Genomic DNA, 26,430 nt, shown 5'->3' on the forward strand with positions numbered 1-26,430 from the left:
GCCACTCGTCCACGTCTTCTCCCGCTCTTCCCGCGACCGAGCGTGGTTCCATGTAATGGTATGCGGCAGCAGCTGGCGTTGACCTTTGCACGATTGCAACTGGCTTCGCGTCTGGTCCTCCGTTCTGTGGCATGATGACTGTTGTCGGCGAGAGACCGGATAGACGGCGGCTCCGGCGAAGTTCAAGCGGTTGCGACTCCGTAGAACAGCGACGTCGTGTACCCCCCACCTCCACCACTCTGTTACGGGCTAGTCTCTGTGTAGAGAGAGTTTATTGAGACGGAAGCGACGGTGCTAAGCGCCAGCCGAAGTTCCGTTATTGCTAGGCGAACATCTTCTTTTATGCGAAGCATACTAGCCGCACAACCACGCTCTTCCTTGCTGCGCCGCGCGCGGCCGCGTAGCTACCATATGACGTCATAACAGCTGCAAAAGCGGAGGCTCAACTCGTGCGCTCGCTTGCGGCCGCGTAGCTACATAGCCGGGTCTCAGCTCGTGCGCTCGCCTGCATGAGTTGTTTCTTCGACTAGCCGAACCAAATATAGCCAAGCAACAGCAGTTCACCAGGCTAAACAGTGCTTGAACAACTAAAATAAAGGCTAGTATGCTTCGCATCCTGGGCTTAACCTTAGCTAAGCCACAGCCATCTTTTTCCCTCTCTCACCCCGTGTCCGACTACTGCTGGCGGCACATACCCAAATCAGACAAGACTTTCAGGTTTGTAACAATATATATATATATATATATATATATATATATATATTGTCGAATGTGGATTTTCAGGTCTTCTGTCCAGATATAATACAATAGCGTGCTCGTGCAGAAAAAGAGTCGTTCAGTGGGAATTTCTTGGTCCTCTCGCCGGGTAATATTTCTCTGTAGATTTGTGACGTTTCGGTCCTTCGATCCTTGCAGATTTCTTTCGTTCAAGTCAGGTCGGTCCGCTGCTGTTATCACCCCCCTTATGCAGTTCATGGATAGTTGTAGTCTTCCAGATATGGGGATGTCAATAAATACAAGAAGTTTAGGCAATATTTTCTGCTTGTCTTTGGTAGATATAAATGAGGAGGTCACCACCCTATTGAGGAGTCTGCCCTATTTTTTTAAAGATGCGAATCAGACAGTCAGGGCAACCAGGCAGTCAAGCAAACGACGTATAAGCAATGAATGTTGGTCTGATTTGGCAGATATGACAGCCACCTCATGCCCAGCTCTACAAGTAAACTCGGTGGAAAGAATCACAGGTGCATCTTGTGATTGCACTTCCAAACCTGGAAACATTCCCAGATGCCAGCTGTATACTACGACTGTAACCTAATGCATTATATCTAAGGTGGGATACACTACACCAGGTTAACCTGAACTGGCTGGGGGTAATTGAGATTTAAGACAAAAGGAGGCGGCAAGAGAGGAAAGAAAGGCGACATAAAATATGATCGAGCAAGGGGACTGGAAAAGCCTACCGGCGATTCCGCACTCTGGATCAGCCCCGGGGGTGCCGTATGCGTGTAGGGAGAGTTCACGTGGTGTGTTGCCTACGCTAAGTGGCCCTAAAGCCCCAACCAGACGTACGCGTTGGAATGCGGCCACACGCGCTGCACCGCGTCTGGGCGCCTAGACGTCAGACGCACAGGCTGCCTTGCGTTGCGACGCGCGGCGGCGTGGAGACCTAGGATTTTTGTGCCCGCGCCGGAAGCTGCCGCCCGCTTCACCCACCCGGCGCGCCTCACATGACCACGGCGAACCAGCGTGACTTCCGGAACGACTCTGCATCGACTCCGAATCGACGTGCAGGCACTGCAGGCAAGCCCGAGCAAGCTGTGCGCGTTGTGATCGGCGTTCCGCGCGCGTTTTGGTGGTTGATGAAGGCAGCCGCCGAAGTCTTCAGCCGTAACGGCTGCATTAATAATATAATATGCCGAAGTTCGAGACCTGACACAGCGTGCAGCCCGCGTAGGGCACGTAGCAAGTGAGTCATCAGGTTTCACCGGGTTCACAACACTCGTATTAAGTCGCACTTGAGCTCACTACACCACCAGCTCACTGAACCACTGAACCAATACCTTTTTTAAAGCATAAAAACTCATTTTAATTTAAAACTGATAGCGTTTTATTGCCATCTTTAACACATTGCTTAACGTGGCCGTTAAGCGAAGACTAGGCTGCCTTGAACATGGCAACCTAGCAACACTGCGACGCGCGGCAACGAGTGCATCGTTTGGGTGCGCACCCTCTTCCTCCGTCGGGCGCGACGCGACGTCGCGCGGCACGCCCGGACGCGTTCCAACGCGTAAGCATGATTGGATCTTAAAGGTACTAGCACTCGGCGTCGTCTGCACCACCAGGATCCTATTTCTCCCAAATATGGCGAAGGCACGCGCGGTTCGATACCCCTCTGCTCGGGTCCGTGTTACCACAACGACTACATGACTGCTAATGCAAAGGTCCCTGCGGGGAATTCGTACGCATTGCATTTAATTTCGTTTCAGTATATGAACCTATCATCTTTAAAAGCGTAGAATTTATGGCGTGTCAGTGGAAAATTCCATGTGACGCCAGAAAAGCTCTTTCACAATACAGGGAAAGAATGCTCAGTTTAAGGCTATCGTGCGTACGGTTCATAGCTGCCTTCCTGAGTACAGTGACAAACGACCCATTGTCCGCGACGACAACGGGCGCACCGGCGCGAAACATTAATCAAGCTTGTCAACTTTCATCCCCCCCCCCCAGGCATACGCAGAAAGTAGGCGTTCAACCTAGGCCATCAATGTCTAAGCCAACACTAAACGGCTGACAGCAAACACTATGGGATACCATCGTTAACATTAAACTAGTGAGGATGGAAAGTGTCTAAGGAAGATAATAAACGACAGGATGGGCCACTCGTACAGTAACCGCGCATTCTTCAATTTCACGCTGCCCCTCGCGCACTTTCGCAAGCACCTTACAAGCCGCGCAATAATACCATGGACATTTAGAGCACAGCTGAGCTTGGTTCATTGTCATACAGGTACAAATTCTTTTCTCTTCCACATTGATGTCCCTTTACTTTAACACCTCTACACACCAATTAAAACATTTATTTAAACGGAATTTATTTCACCTGCTGTTTCCTTGGCTTAGTTAACGAGGGGTTTGAAGCAGTTGTGAGAAACAAAAATCTGACCCTTCAATATCCCTCTTGTCTTTCATTTACGTTACTGTGACAACAGGGCAGTTTAGTGAGTCTCGTTGAGGAGTGCTATGTTGGCTCTGTAAATACTGCATTCTTCTTTTTATTTGTGCAAGAAGTCACAGCTCTACGCTGTGCATGATGATCTTCAGTACTGCCCTTCTTTAGAAACGGTTTGCAAACATTGCAAGGTTTGCAATGATGTTGCAAAAATTTGCAAAGATCTTCACACGTTTTTGTCCGTGTTGACACACCTCGTCGTACTCTTCAGCCCCGCTACGACGGTTCTTTCCCCTTCGTTAAATGTTCTGAACATATTTCACAGTTCTGTGCACTGGGCGTGAAGACACAGTTGCTAATGCAAGGATCAAACCGGCTCCCATTATCAATACCTCCGTCTCACCACCTCTTAAAATGACCACAGCCACTTCTGCGCAGGGGGGAGGGGAGAGGGGACATCTGTGACAAACTTTTCTTCTCCTTCTGGATGATCGCTGGTTTTAGACATGAGCGAGTAGTTGAGTGTGACTTAAGAGATCAGGAAGGGGAGTTAGAAACGATGGAGATGGTCAACTGTTGGAAAATTAAACCGATGTGCTCTTAACTATGCTTGGTGGTTCCGCAACCTAAAATGGTGCTGGTGACAGAACTCCCGTAATGACACTTTGGGGGGTAAGGGGGTAGGCTTCGGCATCGCCAGTGGGGGCAGGCTATGCCTCCCCCCCTAAAAACATTGGAGCGGGCTCGGGTCCTGGAGTTGCGGCCTATGGTGTGCGTGACACGGGCAGGTTTGCGATCACGAGGGCTAGACAATGATAGAATGACTGCGAGACAGTTCGCATGGCGACGATGACTAGGGCTTGATGACGATAGCATGAGGGCAATGACGGTGGTGACCGTGTCGTGATGACCGCTGTGACAGTGGTTCGGCTAGGAGGCCGCCATTGTTGGGAGATTATTGCAGAATATAGCGTTTTAATGAAATTCTCTCAAAAATTGCAAAAGCGGCACCTAGTTTCTAAGGGATAAGGTTAATATACTTAATTATGCTATTATCCTCTCTACTTAACCACGCCTTCATAACAAACTGCGTTGTATTCCAGCGTGAATACATTTCCTGGGTTTCCCAAACGGTTTCCCAAAAATAAAATTAAGATATTTTAGCACGATGCTCTTCTATGTCGAAGTTTCAATTGCCCTTAACCCAATGCTCTCACATTATGATTGAGCGCTTTATCCCTGTGAAGTTACTGGAGTCATGAGGTCGTGCAGCTCAAAGGCCCAGTAGATGGATTTGTATTTTGTTTGGTACATCAAGAAACAAGCGATCTTAACTCCCCTTCGTTCAGAGGAAGCGAAACTGCGAAGCAATAACTCGTACTAAAGGCCCTTTCCAAGCAGTCAAGCTTGATGCGAAATTATGATAAACTGCACCATTGTTCAAATGGAATGTAAAGCATTCCATTTGATTTAAAATACGCCAGAAGAAACCTTAACAATCACCGACGCTATTCGCGGGTATAAATCCAACATCAGAAGGCGAGCTTTTCAGGTTACTGTAGTTTCGAAGCTGTGTTTAAAGATTCACGGAGGAAAATGCCTTTTCATATGCCGGCTCTTCTTCTACTCGTCATAGGGAGTTTAGGCTGCGGGATTGAGGGGCTAACAGAAGAGGAGTTCATGCAGGTTTGTTCGCTTTTCAATAGGGCTCAATCTAATGTACTGGAAATATACTAACGCACGGGTTTTCTTGAATGACATATTTCTTTAAGCAGATTTGTGCATGTGCGTGTGCGCTTGTGTGAGTGCGAGTATGTTTCCTTGCTCCGTAAAACATCACTAGCACTTGTGCTCCTATTGAGTGCATTTCACGGAAAGCGTGTGTTATTGCGCCAGCTTCAAAATATCACCTTGTGGGCGAGCATTCGCCTGACGAAATGGCCGCTGCAATAAGTTACGGCTAGAGGAGCTCGTGCATTGTGCGCTCGATTTCAACACGCATCTTCTACACTTTAGGCAAGTGTTGACGTGCTTGAGCAACGCAAGCCTGCAACTGAACCTCGAAAAGTGCCATTTCGCCGCACGGTAGCCTATGATTCTAGGTCACGTCGTTCCCGACCTGTCAGAACGTCGCGCTGTGGCATAATTTCCAAAACCTAAGACACTCAAAGAACTCCGAGCCTCCATCGGCCTCTGTTCTTCATTCGGACGCTCGTAATTTTGTCGCTATTATATCGCCTCTGAGACGACTCTCAAGTGGTGCCCACGACCTGTGCTCATATTCTCCAGCATGCGACACCGCGTTCGTGACCTCACGCCGTCTCCTCACGTCTCCGTCTGGACCGCTCCGACACAACCACATCGCCACCACTAAAGTGCATGCCGATACCAGCGGTATTGGGCTTGGCGCTGTCCTTCCGCAATGCAAACCTGGCTACTCAGAGCACGGCGTTGCTCACACCGCCAAAGCAGAGCGCAACTATAGGGTTACAGAAGAAGAATGCCAAATTACGTTTCTTGTTCTTTTCTTCTTTTTTTTGACGTGAAGGCGACGCAGTGGAACGTTTGACGGCTGTGTGAATTAGGCCTAAGAGAAAAGATCCATTGCTTCGCAGAAATTAAATGTGGACGTATAAACTCTTCCGAAGTATACTGCGGACGTCAGTAACGGTGTTTGATAATGGCGGCAGAAACTACCGTCGACGTTCTTTGAGAAAACGTTTTGATGACTTAGCGCTATAGTGTTGCGCTGCTTAGCGCGAGCTCGCGGGATCAAATCCCGGCCGATCTACTCGATCTTACTCTATCTGCCAACGAAAGCGGCCAACTGCAAATGCCTGCACAGACCAAAAAATATCAGCCTCTACTCGGCGCTATGTGACCTAACGGAACCTCCAAGGCACCACACCTCCCTCAACCGCGTGAAGTTTTCATGGGCGTGCAGTTAAGGGAGACAGGTTATTAGACTACCTTAATGGGGATGCCACGCCATGCTGGAAACCACGACAATGAGCAGGCCCACTACATGGCGTGCGAGGCACGAATCAATCGAGGGACGACCAACTAATCGATTCATCACCCGCCGTGGTTGCTCAGTGGCTATGGTGTTGGGCTGCTGAGCACGAGGTCGCGGGATAGAATCCCGGCCACGGCGGCCGCATTTCGATGGGGGCGAAATGCGAAAACACCCGTGTGCTTAGATTTAGGTGCACGTTAAAGAACCCCTGGTGGTCGAAATTTCCGGAGTCCTCCACTACGGCGTGCCTCATAATCAGAAAGTGGTTTTGGCACGTAAAACCCCACATTTAATCGATTCATCCGCGCATACTCAGCAGCAAGGCCCAGCAAAGGAACGGCGGCACCACCAGAAACACCGCCAAGACCACCTCCTGGGCGTCATTCCTTTTACAGACGGCCCTCTTACAAGAGGACTATTTGGAGGAGCACAAGTACTCATAAACAATTCAACAGCAGGGAACGTCATACCAAACGACATCATCCCTTATAGAAGGGAAGGTGAAAGCGCACTGAACCCGACCGCCCGCTATTACTTCCGCAAATGAAATATTATGCACGCTCAAAAGACGGAACTCCATTTGTACATCAAACTGTGCGCGAATATGAATGCCTGCAGGAATTGCAGAATAGGTATCGACCTAAGTAGGTGCCACTGTTTAAAGATTGTCTGCGATCATGGGCTAATGTGAGAGAGCTTGGTGCGCGAAGCTTTGTGCGTGCGAAGGATTTGTCCTGTATCTAAGCATACATAGTTAAGCACATGTAGCTGTTATTCTTTCAAATAGACTTACCGCCATCATAATATATACATACATATATATATATATATATATATATATATATATATTATAATACCGAGACCGATCAAGTTGTCCAGCGCTGTTTATTCCACCAAAGGCAACGCCCCCAGCTCACGCGCGAAGAAGTCGAAGAACAGTGAAGATGATGATGGCTATGTACAAATGAAAACGACGAAGTACGTTAATAGTGCTTACACTAACTTCCCCCCGTCATGGAAGCGGCCAGCCTGGCCGCAGATTAGAGATTATCTAAACGGGGAGTGAAGGGCTTCATCCGCGAGACGTGAACAATTTCAGCATTCCGGCGGCGCCGGTCAGTGACGGAGTGTACTGGGCGAACGAGATAGTTCACTGCAGATGTTTGCTGCACAACGGTGTATGGGCCAATGTAGCGTGGAAGGAACTTCTCACAGAGGCCTGGGGTGCGGACTGGAGTCCAAAGCAGGACTTGGTCTCCAGGGTGAAAACGTAGGTCACGGCGTTTGTTGTCGCAGTAACGCTTGCGCTCAGCTTGGGTAGCTTCTGTGCTTTGCCGGGCGATTTGACGGCAATGTGCAACTCGGGCAGCGAAATCTTCCGGAAGCGACGCGTTAGGCGAAGAAGGTGCGAAAAATAGTTCTCTGTCGAATATGGTGGAAGGAGATCGTCCATACACAAGGAAGAAAGGGCTGTAGCCGGTAGTTCGTTGAATAGCAGTGTTATATGCGAATGTCACAAAAGGAAGAATTTTATCCCAGTCAGTGTGGTCAGGACGGATGTACATGGAAATCATGTCAGACAGCGTACGGTGGAAGCGCTCAGTAAGGCCATTGGTTTGCGGATGATAAGTGGACGTAGATTTGTGGACGGTATTAGTGGCTCGAAGAACTTCCTCGAGGACTTGTGAAATGAACGCCTTGCCACGGTCACTGAGAAGAACGCGAGGAGCCCCATGGCGCAAGACGATGGCGCGCAAGAAAAAGTCGGCGACCTCAGAAGCGGTGCCGGATCGCAGAGGGGCAGTCTCGGCATATCTTGTTAAATGGTCGACCGAAGTGACAATCCAACGGTGACCGGAGGGTGTCAACGGCAAGGGACCATATAAATCAATGCCAACAAATTCAAAAGGTGCGTCCGGGCAAGTGAGAGGTTGTAGTAAACCGGCAGGAGGGGATGTCGAGCGTTTGCGGTGCTGACATGACGCACAAGAGGCAATGTATTTGGCCACCGTTGAGGATAGGCCAGGCCAGAAGCAGCGGGTCTTTATGCGGTCGTAAGTCTTGTGGAAGCCTAAGTGGCCAGCCGATACATCGTCGTGAAGTGCCTCTAATACCCGCAAACGAAGGCAGCGAGGTAGAACTGGGACCCACCGGTGACCTGTTGGGTGGTAAATGTAGCGGTGTAGCACGCCACCTTGAAGGCGGAATTGTCGAAGTTGGCGTCGCAAGCGGCTGTTGGGCGGTTCGGCGAACCCACTAAGGCGATCCATGAGAGCTCGACAGTAGGAGTCGGCCCGCTGAAGCGAGACGAAATCAGAGCGTGATGAAAGCGTAACTTGGTCCAGGGATGTTATCGAGAGTTGGTGAGAGGCAGGCGTAGCATCGGAACGACGTGGTTGGGAAGACGACGGCGCGTTACCTGGAGAGAGTGAGAGTGGGCAGCGAGACAATGCGTCTGCATCATGATGGTGTTTTCCAGACTTGTACGTTATAGTGAAGTCATATTCCTGCAAGCGGAGTATCCAGCGTCCTAAGCGTCCTGACATGTTTTTCATTGATGACAGCCAACACAGAGCATGATGGTCGGTGACGATGGTGAAGTGGCGGCCGTAAAGGTATGGGCGAAATTTCTGAATCGACCAAACGATAGCCAGGCACTCTTGCTCTGTAATGGTGTAGTTCCGCTCAGCTGGATAAAGTGTTCGGCTGGCATATGCTATGACTTGCTCTTTAGATGCTGTATTACGTTGCAGAAGTACTGCGCCAATACCTTGTGCGCTTGCGTCAGTATGGAGTATGGTGGGGGCACGATTATCGAAGTGGCGAAGCACTGGTCCGGAAGTAAGATGCCGCTTAAGAGCTTGAAAAGCCGACTCGCAGTCGCTAGTCCACGTGAAAGAGGCACCGGTAACCAGTAGCTTGTGTAGAGGAGCTGCTATTGCTGCGAAGTTGCGTATAAACCTACGAAAATATGACGCCAAGCCGAGGAAACTACGTAGATCTTTCTGTTGCTGGGGGCGAGGAAACTGAAGAACGGCACTAATCTTGTCGGGGTCAGGCTGGATGCCATCTTTTGAGACGACGTGACCCAATACTTTTATTGTTTTGGTTGCAAATTTGCATTTTTTTGTATTGATCTGGAGACCAGCATTCGCAAGGCACTTGAGAACTTCGTCTAATCGTTGAAGATGTTGGCTGAAGTCAGACGAAAAGATGACAATATCGTCCAGATAACAGAGGCATGTCTTCCATTTTAGACCACGAAGTACGTTGTCTATCATGCGCTCAAATGTGGCAGGAGCATTGCAAAGGCCAAAAGGCATCACGTTAAATTCATAAAGGCCATCCGGTGTAGCGAATGCGGTCTTTTCTTTGTCAGTCTCGTTCATCGGAATTTGCCAATATCCTGATCGAAGATCAATGCTGGAGAAATACTCCGCCCCTTGTAGTGTGTCCAAAGCGTCGTCAATTCGAGGTATTGGATATACGTCCTTGCGTGTGATCTTATTGAGCGCTCGATAATCCACGCAAAAGCGAACTGAGCCATCTTTCTTCTTTACCAGGACCACGGGAGACGCCCATGGGCTAGATGAAAGTCGCAAGCATGTCAGCGACCTGTTGTTCAATGACCTTTCGTTCGGACGGCGATACACGATAGGGGCGTCGTCGTATTATAGCGGAACCTTCGGTTTCGATACGGTGTGTAGCCGCAGGAGTTTGGCTCAACACAGAGGAACAGCTATCGAAACAGGCTTTGTGTTTTGCCAAGACCACCATTAAGGCTTCGGACTGCGCGGCTGTTAGGTCAGAACCAAGAACGGCTGGAGGAGGGAAAGAATCATCCAAACCTGAGGTTGGTGCTGGCGATGAAGAAGGGCAAAGCGTGACTAGAGAGATTGGTTGAGTGTCGGCGAGGGTTGCCACAGTCATCCCTTTGGGCAGCATCACAGGATCTGGGGTCGTGTTGCAAGCAGACAGAAGGGCGCGGCCGCGTGAAAACCGGACGAGACAGGTGGCAATGAGAATTCCGCGAGAAGTACAGCGGGAAGAAGGGGCGACTAGGGCGTCTCCGTCGGCGATCTGACTGGACGTTACGGCTACAACTTCTTCGTGACCAGGACGCAGGACGTAGTCTGAAGCGAGGACCAAGTTCACGCATGAAAGTGAAGAGTCCTCAACAGGTTCAAGCTCTGTATCTGTGATGTGGACAACTTCTTCTCTACATGAAATGACGGCTGAAGCAGAATGTAGGAAGTCCCAACCAAGTATAAGTTCATGGATACACGTTGGAAGGATGATAAACTCGATGTGGTGGCGTATGCCGTCGATGAGAACACGAGCAGTACACTGTCCGTCAGGGTGAATGAATGCATTATTAGCGCCACGCAAAATAGGTCCAAGATAAGGCGTTTTTACTTTACGGAGCCGGGAACACAGATCACTCCGAAGAACAGAAACGGCGGCACCGGTATCGATGAGAGCTGATGCGGGAACACCTTCGACAGTCACAGAAAGCATGTTGGCCGGGCGAACAGGAGGAATTTTTGAAGACCGATAAGAAGCAGTTTCCCCTCCAAAAACTGCAACAGTTAGTTTTCCGAGTGCTGGTCGACAAAATGGGAAGTGGGACGAAGTGGTGATGTAGAGCGCCGGTAAGGGGATGGAGAACGACGTCTGGCCGAACGGGAACTATGAGGCAGATTGGGAGCAGCTGGTGGAGACGGAGAACGCTGTTGAGGGAATGAGTGCGGTCCGGGATAGTAGTCGTCTGATCGGCGAGTGCGGTCTCTTTCGTGCTCAGCATAGCCTCGCCTCTCATCCTGCTGGCGCCGGCGGCAGAAGCGAGATATATGGCCGCGTATGCCACAGTAAAAACAAACCGGACGAGGTGGACGCCACTGAGGGTACGATGGCGCAGCAAGTGCTCTGGTTCCCATCGAAGCCAAATGGTCATAGGAAACGCCAGTAGGCACGGAAGTCACGGTAGGGGTGGGTAGCGAAACAACATCCGCGTAGGTAGGGGTGGAGCGCGCTACCGGAGCAAGATGCGTCGTGGGTGTAGTCATCGCTGTCAACTCCTGCTTTACGACCTCGCGCAAGTCGAAGGTGGGGGTTGGTGCGCAGGCAGCAGGGGGACGCTTTAGGTCTTGTAGTTGAAGCTCCTCGCGGATGATGGTGCGGATAAGAGCACGTAGATCTAGAGAATGAGCAACCTGAGGATCGCTGCTGTCATGTGGAAGACGAATAGACTGCAGCTCGTCGAGGCGTTGACACGTTGAAGTGATGTCTTGGACAGAAGCCGGATTTTGCACGATTAAGGCGTTGAACGCGACAGGCCCAATGCCTTTTAAGATGTGGCGAACGCGTTCGGCTTCCGTCATGCTAGGATTCGCACGGCGGCACAGAGCCAAGACATCCTCTATGTATGAGGTGTAAGACTCTTGGGGAAGTTGGCGGCGCGTTCCCAGCTTCTGTTTGGCGACTTCTGCACGGCCAGACGAGGAAGCGAAGATTTGCCGCAGCTTCGAGGTAAACGTGGACCAATCCGCGATGTCGGATTCGTGGTTGAAATACCACGTCTTTGCAACACCGGTCAAGTAGAAGGCGACGTGCCTCAATTTCTGGGTGTCGTTCCACTTGTTACAAGAACTCACGCGGTCGTAGTGGTCGATCCAATCGTCTACGTCATCACCGCGGAGTCCCGCAAAGACAGGGGGATCGCGCTGAGGGCTCGTCACAGTCCAAGAGGGCGCCGCAGGTGGGGTCGTCTGTGTGGTAGGGTTTGAGGCGCCGGAAGGGCCGGGGTCGGAAGTCTCCATTGTTGTAGGGGTAGTTGGGTGCAGGCGGCGACCGGAACGGAGCTCCAGGGAGGACGGGAACGCGAGAGGACGTCGGGATCTTGACGTACCTCCACCACTTTATAATACCGAGACCGATCAAGTTGTCCAGCGCTGTTTATTCCACCAAAGGCAACGCCCCCAGCTCACGCGCGAAGAAGTCGAAGAACAGTGAAGATGATGATGGCTATGTACAAATGAAAACGACGAAGTACGTTAATAGTGCTTACAATATATATATATATGTATGTATATATATGTATATATATATATATATGTATATATATATATATATATATATATATATATATATATATGTATATATATACATATATAAACAGCACACAGTGCATAAGAAAGTGCTGCTTTTCCTGAGCGTATGCTGGATTATATATATATATATATATATATATATATATATATATATAATCCAGCATACGCTCAGGAAAAGCAGCACTTTCTTATGCAATGTGTGCTGTTTTAAATCGTCATACTGCTAGGTTGAATAAAGATCAAATAGAAATTTCTATACATTCGCTATTTACGTATGAAATCACACCACTGCTAGAGGCCCTTGCGCTTTCACCACAAGACGCTGCCGGCGGCATGACATTAATTCAATTCTTCAGTGTTTGTAGAGCATATAAGGAATGAAGTCACCTTCGTTAGAGGTGTTGCAACATGTAACGCTTTATTTTGCGCTTAACAGCGCCAAGTTGGTTCCTCATGTTGGCAACTAACTTTATCCATTGAAATGTTTGTTCCACCACATTAGTTGCATGCCGCAGATCATAAAAAGCGTACTGCTACACAACAAAACAATTTTAAATGCTTCACCAAGTACGCAGAATCTGGACTGCACGCGACAATTCTCTGCAGAAATGTCGGATGAGAGAACATTCAATATTTCATTTCTAGGATACTTGCAAAGCACCTGCCGAGCAACATCAAAATATGCCTCGTGTAAAATTTTACACTGAAAATCAAGGAATGGGGCTATCCCACCATGTGAGGACACACTGACACCAAGAGCAAATACCCAATCCTGCGCATCCCAACTCGTCTTCTCTCCCACATTACAAAAGTTATTCAAACTTGCAACACAGGTACGAACCAGTAGTCTTTAAAACTGTGTGCTACACGTTTGAAATATCATTTTATGAGTGCTTTCGGTTTCAGTACATTGTCTTGTCGTGCGCTATAGTGCACACGCCGCCTGAAGGAGATAAACTACAAAGGCGAAATAAACTTTGACCAATGTAAGGCCATTGCTAAATTGCAAATTTATGAAATTATGGGGTTTTACGTGCCAAAACCACTTTCTGATTACGAGGCACGCCGTAGTGGAGGACTCCGGAAATTTCGACCACCTGGGGTTCTTTAACGTGCACCTAAATCTAAGTACGCAGGTGTTTTCGCATTTCGCCCCCATCGAATAGCGGCCGCCGTGGCCGGGATTCGATCCCGCGACCTCGTGCTCAGCAACCCAACACCATAGCCACTGAGCAACCACGGCGGGCAAATTGCAAATTTAATTATCCCGTAACTCACCGCCGAAAACGACATGAATGTAATTCATGATTCTGCAGAATATTCGGAAAGTCGCACGTTGTCGCAGGTCAAAGCCTCAAATATCCAAAATGAGAATCAATAAATCGGCCCACCACAGTTTAATACGGCGTAAACAAGTCTTGGATATAATAAACGCGATTTCTAGCCTTTCTATTAAAATATCATTTTCCGTGGAGTCATCTCCAACGACATAATTCGTTGAATGATTAGTTTTGTTTCCAGCGAAGTTTCGGAAGGATACTTCAGGTTGCTTGCTTTTCGTTGCGTCTCAAGGTTCCTTATATTCTGCACAAAGAGGTTGAGGACAAAAGGTTAGTGTTGTATCGTTGTATATCTGCAAGAGGGCAGAACTCACGAAATAACAAAACAAAAATTTGTTAGCGACCCTAATCTTTGACTTAGGTGTCTTTTAGTGGCACTCGCACCTCGACGTTGGTGTTCCTTAGGTTAGGCGAGCGAACATCTTTTACCTGGCACCATATGCGGGCAAGAAACGAGGGAGGGCGAGGAGGAAGCGCTGGGCACGCCACCTGGTGGGGCGTAGCCCCCTAGTGCGCGGGCCACGAAGCGCACGTTCCCCAGCCTTTCCGGTGCTGACGTCAGAGGATATAACGAGCGCGCGCGCGCAGCTGTTGCGAGCAAGCAAGCGAGCGAGCAGGTGAGCATCGGGAGAGGCGAAGCGAGAGAGGAAGGAATGACGTCACATCCGTTCTGCTAGGCAGATGTTCAGCCTATGCCAGGCAAACGTTTTCCATTAATTAAAGAATATCATGAATTTCGACCCCGGTCGTCTCAAGAGGTGAACCGAAAGTGCTGCGCAAGAAACCAGTGTCACTCGATTGTCATGCTACTTAAAAAAGTTATCGATGAACATTTTTATAAGATGATGAGATAAGCTGAAACAGCGACTGCTTCAGCAATACGCACCCACGAATGAGGGAGATCTCAGAATTCAGGGCTAAACAGCAGCTCCTAGCTTAACCAAATAGTGCAAAAGTCACTTGTCACCGAAACCGTGGCGTTAAGATGGATTTGTGTGCTTCGAGCTCACAAGGCTCAGCGACGACGAGTCGACACAGGTGGCAGGTACAATGTGTCACACTTTCGCTCACGCTGTATGTTCACATGAACGTACGGCATCACAAAATGCAGAGAACAGTCAGATCGCCTCCCGAACGATGTCTGTTGCTATGAGCGGAGCAATTTATCTACAGTGTGATATTTGATATTTAAAGCGCTAGGAAACACAAAACATAATCGCAGTTTCACCAGTGAGGCAAAGCATTGACATCGATAGTGTGGTAGAAGAGATCCAACTCATTTGCCAGAGCCTGCGGCAATTGAAACTGTCACATTAGATTGCTTGTACCGTCGGCTTACGGATGCCATGATCAGCGAATTGGCAGGAATCGAGCCACCGCGACGGCAGGCATGCGCGGTGCATCAACGGAGCTGTAATGTGCGAGTGCACCAGTGCCCCATTGTTGGGTGCATTTGTTTGCACACCAACTGGAACTCTCCTTAGGCGGCACAGCGATACCGATAACGAGGCCAGTGCACTGGACGACCGCATTTCTTAAGACCTTGGTGACCTGTAATTTTTAATGCGGTTAGAATTCTTAGCCAAATTCACCCACTTTGACGAGTTGCTGCTGTCTGCTACCTAGCCCCAAAAACGTCGCTCTCACTCTACCATCGATATTGGGTGCATAAAGAGAAAGCGCTTTGTGCATTGCGCGCTTCTGCTTTCTTTCAAGCGAATTGGAAGTGCACATGTTTATCTCTCTCGTGTGACCGTTTTTCGCCGGCTAATAAATGTTGACCGTCATCGTTCGGCGAAGCATGTAATTGCATATATCAGAAAATACTTGATTTTTGTAGTCGATCACATGTCTTCGGCGTGTTGTAGCCGAACCTTGTGTAACCATAGTGTGTGGCACTCCAATAGTGATGTATATTCAAGAGTACGTCCCCCTTACGCGAGTACCAGTGATAATGCTGGAAGGTTCAATAAGTGCGTTGCCAGGGGGGGCTTTACCATGGCTGGCTTACGCCGGTATAGGCGACTGGAATGTGTGCGCCGATCCCGGAGATTGTACGATGCTGGGCTGACCACCGGCGGAGGGGAAGCAGGCTTCAAACATTCCGCTAGCTTCAACAAATGAGTTTAATATCTTGGGTACAAATACAAGGACATGAATTGGCTATGTAGGAGATACACAATATAAGTACTACAAAGCGAGCTTACATTCATTCACTTTATTTGTTTTAAATCCTGTTTGAAGAATAACGAGACGGGGTAAGAGTGTGGCGACAGCGCCTGTGCAAGTGGCCTGTGCTTCTGCGCTTACAACGTCACGCGCATCGGAGGTGCCGGTGCGGCTACAGCAGCCGTAGCGGTAGATGTATGGAAGGTGCGGTGACCGTGGCGGCGCTTGTGTCTGCGTACTGTGGCACCGTATTAAAAAATGTATGATATCATGAAGTACGCAGTCCATGTATGCAGCTTAAACATCTTCGCTGGTAATCCGTCCTCATATGAAGGTTGTAGCCTCGCGAATGTTTTTCGATGATTGGCGACTGTGCTCGCCACTATCGTGCGTTGAGTGTCACTTGCTATTAAGGGCGCAAGTTCGCCCATCAAATAGTAAGTTTTTGATACCTAATTTTTGTTACTGTGTTCTTCACCGTCACTATGGTGGTATAATAGTTCATCTATAGTCTGACGACCTTACTCTAAAAACGAGCTAGGGCGCTATAACGTAAAGCTATTTCAAAGTTTTCTATTCCAATTCTGCAATCAGCCCTCCAAGATTGGTCAAAAAATTTTGGAGCTACCACCCAAACACCTGTCTGTCACGTGACTTCGTGAAATCACATGAATAGACCGAACGAAAAAAATAATCATAATTTGTGATTCGACGCCTTTCTTGCCATTAGTGAAAAAGGCGTTGTTTGACCAATTGTTATAGGTCAAACTTTTTCGGACTGCACCCACCTTGCATTTCTCTGACGCGACGTCACAAGACCGCGAAAACTCACAGCGTCAAAGTGCCGTGTACACATTAAAGACGCGTAAACATGCCGAAAAAAATTGAAAGTTTTTCTGAATAGTCGGGCACTGCCCCGTTCCGAAAAGAAGATGACTGCTCGCCGTTCGCTGTGGCAGTGGCTACTTGGAGCTGCCGGGGTGTGTGGATTGATTTGCGTATAATAAAAGATTTTGCATGGCCGTATAACGTTATCAAAATTTTTCAGCACGTATGCGACATTGCAATGTCAACTCTACTTTGCTTAGCATCCATTTTAGCGGCATTTTTAACCTTCCGTTGCACGCCTCCGCGATTTTCACCGCAAGCTAAGGGGAAGTGGACCGATCGCAGACGCCGGCACGGCCCTCCTCATCCGATTATCTGCTTTCACTGTGCTGGCTCAGCCCCGTCCACACACTCTCCGCTTGAGCATACTCCTCGCCAATTCTCAGCCAGTTAGATACAAGAAACTGCTCAATGTAGGCAATGTCATTCGGTTTCAAAGCAAAAGAAAGTGACACCCAATAGATGAGAAGGACAGTTGATTGGGCTTTTCCAACAACGCGGCTGGTTACCCTCCGTGCTTGGTTCGGTGATTACGTAAATTTGATGTCAGGAGATTGGAATAAAAACAGATTAGAATAGTATCACGTTATAGGGCCACTACTTATGAAAGGACCGTCATTGATTGGCACTGTTTTAAGATTTCTTCCCTTTTGCAGCCTTTATGTTGTGGCCACATGCAAGGATGTTGTTCTCAAGGCAAACCCACCGACAGATATGTATCTAAGTTGTTTATCTTTAGGATTTTTACTGATTAGAATCTACTTTCTTCGATGGATAGCTCTTTCAACACTGAGTGAAAGGTTTCCTTATATACTCGAATGTTCTCGGAACACAGATTTCGCTATTATGGAAATCAAATATTCCTTAATAAATAGTTCCTCGGTAGGCCTGCCATTCATCTCAGTTCTCTTCTATTACGATTGACCTCCTCTAATACTGGCAGTGCACAGACTGCTGATTCGCGCTTAAACTTCCACCTCAAAACGAAGTCCATGCAACAAACTATTGAATTGGCCACCGCATTTACAACGTACATCCCTGTACTGAAATTATCTGCGCTATCAAGGGGAAGAACACGACCCGGTGAGCCTTTGCAATATATTCACCTGTTTAACGAAATATTATATGCATCCTTCGCAACGTTTTCATATTTTAGGGTTAAGTTGCAGCTAAGAACCCGTATAGCTTCTTGCTGTATATTTGCATGCAGTAGTCACCATGGATGTCTAGTCACTGACTCTGACTATAGTGACCAGGATTCGGGTGCAGATAATAAGTTATGAGAAATCCAGAGGGCTTAGAGCCATTGGATTCCCTTCCGCTGTTTTGTGCGTTACTGCCGGAAGTTCCAACTGCGCAAACTGGCTCCGCCAGTGATATCGCATCGGTGGTAACAAATCACTGTTAAGCAAGCAGTGGAGTGCAGTAAAAAAAGAAAATTCACGAATCATTACGATGCTCCCTGACGCGAAATTTGAGCGCAGCTCTATACATGTTTTCATTTCGCGACATATTGGCTGGCACGGACAATCTGTCTCGTGCGGCACGTTGCAAACGGAGGGAAGTGAGGCGCGACTGCTTCGCTAATCGGGAGATCTCGAGAGACAGCGTGTGGGTGACGCGTGGGCACGTTTGACGGCAGCCGCCGCAGATAGAGCGATTGTTTCATGAAGCGATTCATGTAGCGATTCGTTTGCATGAAGACGACGCGTGCTACTCTGGAGCCATCTCGTGGCCATCATCGTCGCAAAGCCCGTCTTGCGCGGTACTACGCTTCTCAAGCGGGGAACTAAGAATCTATAACGTAACGCTATTCCAAAATTTTATATTCCAATTCTGCAATCAGCCCTCCGTGATTGGTCAAAAACTTGTGTGGGCCATCCCCACTTCGCCTGCCAGTCACGCGACGTCACGAAAACCGCGATAGCTCCACATCTGATGTGGCTTGCACATTCTGATAATGCATGCTTGAAGTGAACAAAAACAAGAATAGTTATTTCTAATTCGACGCCTTTTCGCCATTAGCCCTCGGCTATTGGTCAAAAGTTTTCGGGCTGTAGCCATTTCACCAGCCTGTCACGCGACGTGACAAAACCGTGGAAACTCACCCCGGCAATGGGGCGTGTACGCGTTAAAGGTGCACTAATATGCCAAACAAAACTGAATATTTCTCTGAACAGCCGCAGGCTGTCTCGTTCCGAAAGGAATAAAAGATGGCTCGTGCCGATCGCTAAGGCACTGGTTACTCGCACCTGTCAGAGAGCATGGGTTTATTTGTGTACAATAAAACCTCCTGCGTGGCCACGTAACGTTGTCGAGCAGTTTCGGTACGTTTACGACCTATGTAAAAATACTGCAAAAATACTGAAAGATATCTATAGCGGCTCCACTGCCACTGTAGTCCTCCATAAAGAAAGCAACAAAATCCCAATAAAGAAACGCGTCAGACAGGGAGATACGATCTCTCCAATGCTATTCACAGCGTGTTTACAGGAGGTATTCAGAGACCTGGATTGGGAAGAATTGGGGATAAGAGTTAATGGAGAATACCTTAGTAACTTGCGATTCGCTGATGATATTGCCTTGCTTAGTAACTCAGGGGACCAGCTGCAATGAATGCTCACGGACCTGGAGAGGCAAAGCCGAAGGGTGGGTCTAAAGATTAATTTGCAGAAAACTAAAGTAATGTTTAACAGTCTCGGAAGAGAACAGCAGTTTACGATAGGTAGTGAGGCACTGGAAGTGGTAAGGGAATACATCTACTTAGGACAGGTAGTGACTGCGAATCCGGATCATGAGACTGAAATAATCAGAAGAATTAGAATGGGCTGGGGCGCGTTTGGCAGGCATTCTCAGATCATGAACAGCAGGTTGCCATTGCCCCTTAAGAGAAAAGTTTACAACAGCTGTATCTTACCAGTACTCACGTACGGGGCAGAAACCTGGAGGCTTACGAAAAGGGTTCTACTTAAATTGAGGACGACGCAACGAGCTATGGAAAGAAGAGTGATAGGTGTAACGTTAAGGGATAAGAAAAGAGCAGATTGGGTGAGAGAACCAACGCGAGTTAATGATATCTTAGTTGAAATCAAGAAAAAGAAATGGGCATGGGCAGGACACGTAATGAGGAGGGAAGATAACCGATGGTCATTAAGAGTTACGGAATGGATTCCAATGGAAGGGAAGCGTAGCAGAGGGCGGCAGAAAGTTGGGTGGGCGGAAGAGATTAAGAAGTTTGCAGGGACAACATGGCCACAATTAGTACATGACCGGGCTAGTTGGAGAAGTATGGGAGAGGCCTTTGCCCTGCAGTGGGCATAACCAGGCTGATGATGAATGATGATGATACGACCTCGCTCAGCCAATTTTTCTTTGCTGAGGGTTCTTTTTATGGGCATTGTTAACCTTCTGTTGCATACGGCCGCGATTTTCGACCAGCCGCCGCAAGCTAAGTAAGGGAAAACGGACAAATTGCGGACGCCTGCACCACCCTCTTCATCCGGTTATGGATTTTCAGTGCGCTGGCTCGGTCCCATCGAATCCCTCTCCACTTGAGCGGGCTCCTCGCCTCTTGTCAATCAATTAGATAAGACAAGCCACTCACTGTAGACAATGTTATTCGCTTTTAAAAGAAACAAAAGCGACCGCCTATAAACGAGGAGAGCGTTGGTTGGTTTGTATAGACAACCCTGCTGGTCACCGCCCGATGCTTGCGTCGGCGGTTGCACAAATTTGACGTCAGGAGATTAGAATAAAAAAATATTGGAATAGTTTTACGTTTAGGACACCTAGTCTCGACATTACACTTGGTGGTCATGTTTGTCCTCTTATTTCACAGGATACGCGCGTGTGACCTAACTGCGCTATTCTAAGTCGCTCACTCGAAGTGAGAATCTAACGCGACAAGAGAAACCATGCACGGTGGTGATTAGTTGCGCTCCTGGCGAGTATTATCAGATTCGCAAGGATCACTGCTACAGGACCTTAAATTTTTACCATGTGGCACAACATCCGGTGGAAGCAACAAATGTGATGCGTTGTATTGGATGGTAACGTAGTCCTAAAGGCTTGACGTGAAACACTCACAGCGGCTGATAAATTTTCCAGGTTTACCAGCCCTGGTAGCTCAGTGGCTATGGCGTGGTGCTGTCGAGCTCTAGGCCGCAGGTTCGATACCGGCCATGGTCGCCAAATTTCTATCGGGCCGGAATGCAACAACTCTAATGTATCGCGTATTGGGTGCGCATTAAAAAAGCTGAGGTGCTGAAAGTTCATGCAGAGCCCTTCGCTATGATGCGCCTCGTAATCAAATGGCAGTTTTAGCACTGCAAACACATAAGAATTTATATACTTAAACAGCAAATTTTCAGGGCGATTTGGTTAGGTTAGAAGTGCGCGTTGCCGCAAAGAGAGGCTCTGCTTAGGTTTCAGTTTCAAAGTAGCACGTGCCCTGGGAAGGTCGTCAGGACGAATACCAAACGGTGCAAAACTGCGGCGGCTTAGCTTTGTTGATTCGTGGCAGTACAGCGAAATTCGCTATTCATTATTCACTGGGTGATAGAGAGGCAGTTGTTGGACATTAAAGCCTTGCGTTGCCACACGGCGACGATGGTCCCGCTGCAGAACATACCGCCGCCCCACAAACTGTCCCCCTTTGAGATGGCGGAAGCGGCTGGTGTGTCCGCATTACTGTGAATTTTGAAAATGTGCTATTTAGTGTAAATTCAAGGAGTGAAGGCAAAATATTATTTGCACATATTCTTTGAGCAACCGCAATTAATTACGCTAGAGCTTAGTATCCTGCTCAATTCAAATGTACTTCACGGCATGACATTTTCCAGGCAATGAGAAAACAGCAGCCATACTGGATGCTCAAACGTAGCTACAATGACACCGTAAGTGACGGCAAAACCAAAGTGTGCATAGAAACTACAGAAGCAACCAGCAATATCGCATCTGCAGGAACTACTTCTAAATACACGTTTTTACGGAAATACAGACTGGGCGGTTGTGAGTGAGTATCTTTACAACATTTAGAAAGCTAAAAAAATTGTACCCTTGCTTGTAAATGCGGTAAACTTTAGAATATATAAATTTGTCCACACGCGATTACATTTTGTTGAACGATATTTTTATTCAAGCTCGAGCAATGCACTTATGACGACAAGGGATACAAACTGCCGCATTGCTCTAAAGCAATTACATTTCCAAACTTACTGGGAAACTGCCGCAAAAAACTTCTGAATGGACATGTTACAAATGTTTTCGAAAATCTCGAGAACAGTCAACAGCCGTACAGGAGAAGACGTAGAAATCAGGCAATAAAAAAAATATGAGAATGTGTTTGGAACTTGTCTGCGACAGCAGTAATGGTGCTAACAGAAGTGAGGTCGTGTATCATAGCTGTTCACGTGAACTGTTTTTTAGACAAGGTCACAACGTGGCACTTCTAAACCCAGAAAGAAAATACGTACTGCACAAATGGTAGTTGCATTGTAAGAGAGCAGGAAAGTAAATAATGGATAATTAAATGCCTGATACTGCCACGCATCATCGACTCTGCATCTGGTTTGAAAAAAAAAGCTTCATGATAATTTCAACACAGACTCCCTGTGAACTTTCAGTTTTACGTATAGGACATTTCTTATGCAAAGATAGATAGATAGAAACAGATTGTATCCCGGTGATTATGAGAGTGCATTCATGAAATTGTTGAAAACGAAGCGTTTATTCCGCGAATAACAGTATATTTGTTGTTAAGCTTTCTAGCGCTTTAAGTTTACTTAAAGGGCACCTCATCCGGCCGCATTGCGAATTTCGCTTACACAGTGGAAGTTGTAGAGCGCTGTCTAAGAAGTGTTCTTCCAAAACAAGTTTTGAAATCTGTTCGTTATCGGATGAGATAGAAGAAATTAACTGCCCCGTTACCATGCCGCCAGGACGCGAATGTCACGACCAACGAAGGCACTCTCTCTCTCTGCCTGTAGTAGCGCGTTTCCAAGCAATGCTCCTTCCTGCTCTCTCCTACATCGGAGCCACTGAACGGACCGCGGTGTAAGCCCTGCCTCTTTCCTTTTGACGTTGCGCCTTCCGAATAGGATTATTAGTCATGGCGAGTGAGGAGGCTCGCATTGCGAAGAGGAATGCGCGCATGTGGCCGGGATCTTTGTCTGTGAGCCTACATAATGAAGGAACGCAGTGTTTGCTTTGAAAGTTCAGCAGTTTTTGCGGCGCACAGCATCTTAACACTTTGAAGATACGATTGTCAGGGCGTCGGACATACGCTACGCTTGTTTGTCAAAATTGGCCAAACCTGGTGAGGGGCCCTTTAAAGACAGAATCTGAACATAGGAGAGCACTTGTTTTGTAAATATGGCTATGCTGATGATAAAGGTTGTTCGCAGTTGTGAGTACTCTGTAGGAAATGGTACAGCTCACATTCATTATGTCGGGAGCAAGTGTTTGCATGATATAAAACTAAAATTCTTCATTTTTCCGAATTCTTGTGCCCTAAGATAAAGTGCATTAGTTCACATTACGTGCGTGTACAGACAATCAACTGTGCCTGCGTAATACAAGCTTATAACACAAAGCGAAACATAGCAGGAACATTCGGTTCCTTAAAAGCGCTCTCCTCTCGGTCGTAGCAAGTGGCTGCAACTACCAAAAAGAGGCAATGCATGCAAAGGTACGATCAAAGCCGCAATGATTGCTTCCCCAGGACATGCTGCCATTTCTGAATTCACGGACGCATAGAGTAAATTTCTAACCTTTATGGTTTTCTCCCTCATCCCTATATTTTGCTACCACAGTCAAGAACAATTTTTTTTACCGCTTTTACCTTCTGCTTTCTTATGCGCCACATGGGAGCCACATAAGAAATATACACCTTCTTCATACTCAACCTCCGAGTTTTCTTTCTTTTTCTGGCGTATTCACTTCTGAGCCCTCTTGAAGGTAACTGCTATGGGAGGTCGAGCGGCTAAGCGTAGCTTTGCCCCGGAAGCGGAAGCGCTCGCCGTCTCGCGCTTAGCAGCAAAAGGACCTCCGCTCAATACGGCATGACACTTGGTGCCAGGTACGTACAGTTTCTACAACACCCCAACTTGGTGCGCAACACTGGGTTTCCCTCCCGATAATGGAGCCAGAGGAAGGCCGCCCCGTTAAATGGGCTAAATGTTCCTGAAGCAATGGGAATGGTCACATGATCGAGTTCCAGTCGCATCTCGGCCGCGCTCCCAGGTTACGAGGTCGCAGCGCCACCGAACGCTCTGAAATGGAGCGCGCTGCTCTGAACAAAGAAAGAAAAACAATTATGGTGTTTTACGTGCCAAAACCACGGTGTGATTATGAGGCACGCCATAGTGGGGGACTCCGGAATAATTTTGACCACCTGAGGTTCTTCAACGTGCACGTAAATCAAAGTACACGGGTGTTTTCGAATTTCGCCCCCATCGCAATGCGGCCGCCGTGGCCGGGATTCAATCCCGCGACCTCGTGCTTAGCAGCCCAACACCATAGCCACTAAGCAACCACGGCGGGTCCTCTAAACGAACCAGGCGAATGTGTTCCGAGCACTCGATTTCGACCAGCCGAATGTAGACCACCCCACGAGGGCGCTCTTGAACGCCGGAAAGCGAGCTGTAAAATGCACCGTTATTGTAACACATTAACTGTCATTGTGCGTGATACATCAGTCTGTGCTGGTTACGTCAGTTGGAGCAACGCGTGTCTCTACGCTAGTTACCTTAATGGGTCCCTGCATTCAGATTGTCCAGCGCCTGTTGCCACTTTGCCTCTGCAAGTTTCGGAGAATGTTATTGCGCGGGTATACCGGAAGTACTCGAAAGTTGCGTAAATGACATGCACGAGTGGCAACATTTTAGGCAGCTGTCTTTCATGCTCCTTTATTTTTCTTGCTTTGTTCTGGACGATGCGGCGACTGGCCTATGTGAGCGTCTTTCACTCGCTCAGGCCCTCTGCGTACGTGTGTGAGCTCACTGAGCCTTTCCTACTCCTCCCCTCCCTTTTTCTATCTTATTTTCATATCTCCTCTTTCCCATCCTCCAGAGTAGGGTAACCAACCAGACGCATTTCTTGTTGACATACCTGCCTTTTCTCCTTATTTCCTCCTCCTCTTCCCTCTGGATAATGCGGAGAGAGAAAAATTATTTTGCGCATGTGACGATCCCAGTAACCCAGTCGGTTGATTGGCGTCTTGCCATTCGTTGTGAGCTGTTTCGGAAAGAGCGACCGAGATTTCAAAGGACGCCCCACCTGTCACTCGTATTGAGGACGCAGGGGAGGTGGCTTGCACATTCCGCTCTGCCGAGTTTAACATGTCAGATAATATGGTCACCTATAAGTACCTGCCTGTACATACTCTGAAGAGAACGCCTCGATGATTTTACAGCGTAGCTGTATATGGCTAGCCGATTCGTCCGTCTGTCGCCTGTACGCCAAAGACTCCTCCGGCGCTACCGCATGCGTACGCGCGAAGAAAAGAGAGAAAGAGAGGCGCGCGATTGGCTGCGCCAGTAGTGACGTCGTCGCTCTCCTCCACAGCCGAGCGCGCGCGCAGCAGTTTCTCTGGGGCTCCGAGATCGGTAGGCCACGTGTCATACGTACTCCTGAGTAGCAGGCGGCTTTCGACCAGCAACGCTGCGAGCAGAAGCGGGAACGAGCTCGTCTACGCCGTGCCGATGCTGCAGTCCGAGCACAAAACCAGGCTCCTGCAGCCGAGTGTGAACAGCAACTGCGTATCGAGGATCAGGCAGCCTACGAATTTGTCGTTTAATGAACCGTCGGGATTAACCCAGTGATGAACTCTGGGGCTGCATCTTTCAGCTTCGCTGCTTAACCATCTGTACGGAGTACTTGGGCGGCGATGTTTTTTGTTGTTTAAAGCGTCTATGACGTCCCGTCTCTGAAGAAAAGACCTAACCAAGGATTGCAGATATGAAGAGAGTTTCTGCGTCAGGGAAGCCGACCATGTACGTTTGAGCAAGGGTCAAGAAATTGGAGCCAGAAACGTTCGTACTTAATACTAAGCTTTATTATGATCAGTTACGCTGAAAACCGCCTAACATGTCCCATGGCCACATTCACGAAATACAGAGTTGAAGAAATTTTTGGCAATAATAAAGAGACAAGTTTGCCGGTAATGCATGTTCTTGTCACCTAAAATATTTCCTGTGCGTTTTATTTCTGCCGAGTCGCTCGTGATTCAGCTAAATCAATCTCAAACAATGACGTAGAATTTTTTTTTTCAATCGCGTAATGCGTGAAATGTCTTGTCATTACTATTATGTGTTTGCCTCACACTTGACGATCCTTCGCCTCTCTCCCAGCTGGTTCCCTTTCACGCATGACGCAAGATATTCAGTCACGTTTTCCAATGATTCGGGAGCAGGTGCAGGCCTGTCTATGACCATGGAGCCCATTACTGCAGGTGAGACAACATACGCTACCGTACACGCCACTCGGTTTACTCACACTATATGCTGCTCTCAGTGGCGCTTCCATGCGCGAAAAGTGTTTAATTTGAAAACTTGTAATATTATTGTTCAAAACTTTAATAACAATGCTGATAAGCTTCATTTCCCTAAAATTCTGTTACAAGTTCATTGCAACACTAATACACGCAGTATTTGTGGGTCGGCACACAGGTTAGTGCGTCCCAACCGTGAAAAAAGAAAGTCTTCAGGATATTGTGCAATCGTGGAATATGTACAG

At 48.0% G+C, this 26,430-nt stretch overlaps 1 long non-coding RNA gene across 1 annotated transcript in view; it reads left to right on the forward strand.

The window, feature by feature from the left end:
- Positions 1 to 4,737: 4,737 nt before the first annotated feature.
- LOC129385431 (uncharacterized) overlaps positions 4,738 to 26,430 on the forward strand; it is a 50,892-nt gene continuing 29,199 nt past the window's right edge. The window contains exons 1-3 of the long non-coding RNA XR_011895783.1: positions 4,738 to 4,858; positions 21,537 to 21,709; positions 26,046 to 26,146. This is a non-coding gene — a long non-coding RNA (uncharacterized lncRNA). The remainder of the gene's footprint in view (positions 4,859 to 21,536; positions 21,710 to 26,045; positions 26,147 to 26,430) is intronic.

Source organism: Dermacentor andersoni, chromosome 7, assembly GCF_023375885.2.
Source record: "Dermacentor andersoni chromosome 7, qqDerAnde1_hic_scaffold, whole genome shotgun sequence".
Lineage (NCBI taxonomy): Eukaryota > Metazoa > Arthropoda > Arachnida > Ixodida > Ixodidae > Dermacentor > Dermacentor andersoni.